Source organism: Cynocephalus volans, chromosome 3, assembly GCF_027409185.1.
Source record: "Cynocephalus volans isolate mCynVol1 chromosome 3, mCynVol1.pri, whole genome shotgun sequence".
Lineage (NCBI taxonomy): Eukaryota > Metazoa > Chordata > Mammalia > Dermoptera > Cynocephalidae > Cynocephalus > Cynocephalus volans.
The window spans coordinates 147133586-147137998 of NC_084462.1; the positions used below are offsets into that span (position 1 = coordinate 147133586).

General features: G+C 41.2%; 1 non-coding gene across 1 annotated transcript; it reads left to right on the forward strand.

Moving 5' to 3' along the window:
- Positions 1 to 2250: 2250 nt before the first annotated feature.
- Positions 2251 to 2355, forward strand: LOC134374468 (small nucleolar RNA U13). The gene has a single exon (XR_010023311.1). It is a non-coding gene; the product is annotated as a small nucleolar RNA U13 (small nucleolar RNA).
- The last annotated feature ends 2058 nt before the right edge of the window (positions 2356 to 4413 follow it).

Consider the following 4413-nt stretch of genomic DNA (forward strand, 5'->3'; position numbering starts at 1 on the left):
GACAAGGAGGAGGTGGACCACTTCTGCCCAGCCACCCTGGCTTTGGTCAGAACAGAGTGATGGAGAAGGTGGAGAAAGAAAAGCAGTGGCTGTGTTTAGCTCACTTGCCCAAGCTGAAGGCATTGAGTAAAGAAGGAATAAATGAATAATACAAGCTACTATTATTATTATTATTATTATTTTTTATTTTTTATTTTTTTATAAAGATGACCAGTAAGGGGATCTCAACCCTTGGCTTGGTGTTGTCAGCACCACGCTCAGCCAGTGAGCAAACCGGCCATCCCTATATAGGATCCGAACCCGTGGCCTTGGTGTTATCAGCACCGCACTCTACCGAGTGAGCCACGGGCCGGCCTACAAGCTACTATTTTTGAATACTTTCCAAGTGTCAGCATCCTGCCAAGTGATTCTCATGCATTAATCTCACTTAATTGTCACATTGATCCTATGGGGTGAATTATCACCTACAAGGGTACTTCAACAAGTTCATGGAAAGATTTGCATTATCTTTTAATTCTATTTTTTCATGAATGTTTTGAAGTACCCTAATATTTTACAAATGAGAAAACTGAGGCTCAGAGAAGTTATGTTTGTGTATAGTGATATAGCCCGTAATTGGGAGAGGCAGGATTCAAACCCAGATCTGTCTGATTGCAAAGCCAACCTCTTCAGTCAAATCTAATAAGCTTATGCTGGCTTTTACCAAGAGATGAAACTCTTCTTACCCTCGAGTAACCATATCCAGGAGGTCCTAAAGCTGCTTAGAAATTTTGTTAATAGTAGTAACCCAAGATGAATCAAATTGCCAAACACCAGACATAAAATAGAATCAATGGGAGGGATTGACGGCACTGGCATCTAAACATCATTCCTTTGATTTACAGTGTTTTACATCAAAGATTTAAGGCTAAGATCCTGTGTCTCATGCCTAATTTTATCTTCAGTGTCTTACGGTTAGCAGTCACTCAAATGCTAAAGGACATAATGCTTAGAGAAGAACATTAAGATTGCTGTTCATCTTAAAACTTTTGGTGGCTAACATGATTAATGGCTGTTTTAGGACAGATAAAAAATTATCAGGAAAATTTTGGCAATACTTTGCAATTAAGAGTTGATATGTGATTTAAAATCAAGTGGTATTTAAATAAAAGTGTTTTGAAAGAGAAGAGTGAACATTTTAAAAAGGTTATCCAGTTTACCCTCTTCATTGTACAGAAAGGTAACAGTTCCAGAGAGGACAAATGGCCCATCCAACTCTCCAACCCAAGTCTCAGCAGCTGACCTCACCAGCTACTTCCCTGAACTTATGGAAGCCATTTCAGGTTTAGTTTAGGAACTTGGACTTGTCCTCTCCTTCAAGCTCCACATGCACCTGTCACCAGGCACTGTTATCTAAGTATCTCTTGAATCTGTTTCTTTCCTTTCCCACTGACACTGCCTGTTTTTAGGTAGCCCAGATTTCTCATTTGGACGGTTGCTGTGGCCCCCTATGCTCTAATGCACCTTATATACTTGGGTGGGATATTTCCAAAATTAAAATGTGGTACTGCCTCTCCTCTACTTAAACATCCTCGGAGGCTCCTGAGAGTGGAGAATGGCATACCCAATAAAACTTTATGTGATGATGGAAATGTCCAATATGGCAGCCACTAGCCCCCCTGCCCCCATGTGGCTACTGGGCATTTGGAATGTGGCTGCATAAATGTGACTATGGAACTGAGTTTTTAATTTTACTTGATTCTAATTAATTTAAATACCAACATGTGTCTAAGGTATTGGACAGTGCAGGTGTGGGATAACATGCAAATTACTTAGCACTGCCCACATGTTGCCCCTCTTTCCCTTCTCTATCCTCATTTCCTGCAACTCACCCCTCCAAACCCTGAGCTCCAACTGAACTGCTTTCTTTTTCCTATACACACATACACACTATGCTCTTTCACACTGTTGCTTATTCTGGAATGCCCTATCCTGTTTTATTTGCCTGACAAAGTTCCTACTTTCCTACTCGGCTTTTAGGACTCAGCTCAAATACCTGCGAGGCTTTCCTGTGCCACCTTGGGATGAGTTGAGTCCTTTGGGCTCCCTTCAGGGCCACCACACAACTCCAGAGGGTGCCATTTACACTGGAGTCCATGCAAGTGGCACCTTCTGGATTTGTGCAGTACACAGTATATGCAGCCCTCATGGTGGTCAAGGTCAAAACTTGTTTCATGTATGTTGCTATTTTGATAGAATACTTTTATTCAGATCATTTTGTGGTTCATAAGCTTGATGATTGGGTTTTCACACTATTGTGTAAGATGTGCCTTCCTCTAAACCTTGTTATTATGTCTGCACATTACCAATCTGATGCAAACTTTGAGGGTAAAAACACCCCAATTTATTCAGTTCATTCATTCATTCATGAGGCACTGGGCTTGACTTATGTACTATGTAGTCATTTGCTTGTATGTCTCACTCCTCTGCCACTCTGTGAGTCCCTGCCGGCAATGACCTTGTATCCCTAAAACCTGGCTTACTACCTGCCACATAGTAGAAACTCAATAAATATCTGTCAAAGCAGGGTTTGGCAAATGGTAGTCTGTAGGCCAACTCTAAGCCACTACCTGCTTTTGTATGGCCCGCGAGCTAATAAGGGTTTTTACATTTTTAAAGGGTTAGATAAAAATCAAAAGAAGAGTAATATTATGTGACACATGAAAATTATATAAAATTCAAATTTCAGTGTCAATACACAAAGTTTCATTGGACACAGACACATTATTCATTTAAATATTGTCTGTAGCTTCTGTTGCCCTACAACCACAGAATTGAGAAGTTTTAACAGAGACTGGCCCACAAAGCCAAAAAAATTTACTATCTGGCCCTTTAAAGAAAAAGTTTGCTGACCTCTGTGTTAAAGGAATACATGAATAGACTCCCTCCCCATCGGAACTCAGCTACTCTTCCTCCCATTTTCCCTCCTGGCTACGTGCTTCGGAGCAAGGCATAGCGCTGGTCCTTGCCAAGCCTCATGGAGAGATCCTCGCTGCCTGGCTTCCTTGGTACTTTGACCCTCAATTGCACTGATGTTTTATTTGCCTCAAGTTATTCTTGCCTCATACTCTATGCTCCATAAATATCAGATGGCTTGAGGTTCTCCCAAACCACGTATTTTCTGCCTTTCCTTTATAATCCCAATATACAAGATTCTTTTTCCCTCCTTCCAGTTTCTAAAGTCTCCCCCTCCCCCCACTCCCAACACATATACCTCTGCCTGGGGTTCTTCTAGGACCCAGAGCAGAACCAAAGCCTGGAAGTCTTTCCCAAACCCTCCCTCTCTTAAATTTATTCACTTGCTCTCTGCAGAGTTCAGACTCTAACTATAGCTAGTCTGAAATACCGCATTATATCTAGTGAATGGTATGTGTCTAACTCCTTCTTTACATTTCATTAATTAACTAACTCATGCATTTTTACAGGTATTTGCTGAGTGCCAATACATGCCAGGCCCTGGGCTAAGTGATACAATGTGTTGGTGACTGAGTCAGATCTGGTCCTTGCTTTGTCTGGCTGGGGAGAAGGTTACTACACATGGCAATAAATGCATCATTATAAATTGTGATAAGTGTTATGGGGGGAGGGGAAACAGTGCTGTGAGAAGAGTTATCTGACGTTTAAGAGACTTTCAGAACTCTTTGCTTAATTGGTGCTGAATAGAAAGGGATGGCCTGAAGAGATGGCCCAGTCAAACCTCTCTCCTCTCAAATGAAGAATTAAAGCTTATAGATCTCATATAGCTTGCCTATAGCTTCTAGCAGTCAATAATAGCAGAATTCAATTGAATGCAGTTAATTGAATTCAGTTGGGTGACTCCAAGTCTGATTGTCTTTACGTTATACTGTTCATCTTATTTTCCAATGAATATTCTCATCAGTAGTCAGCAAGTGCCTATGTGAGAACTTTATATGCATGTTTTAATCATTTACTCATCTTAATTGTATACCAATAAATCAGGCATGCTGAGTTATGGAAAGGTAGTCCAAACAACAGTGACAGTAATAATTTCCAAAGGCTTCAAATTATTTTTCAAGCTATTACGTATTCTTGCAGATTTTTCTTCCATTCACATGCCCTTAGCCCTTCTGGAGGCTGATGTGGGATATACTTTGCTGTAGTTTTTTCTGGAAATGGTGCTGGAGAGTGAATCGCACAAGAAGCTAATGTGCCCTCCCTCCCTGGGCCCCATGTCCCTGTCAGAAGGCTCTCCTTTTGTGGAAGTGGACTAATCAGAAGCTGACATTGAGAAGTGAGTGGATCAGCACAACCAAAAGTGGCTTGGGAGCAACACCAGGTGAGCAGGTGGTGAAATCTGAAGTCACAAAGAAGCAGTGACTGGCTCTCCTTTAAAACATCTCTATCACTTTGAGC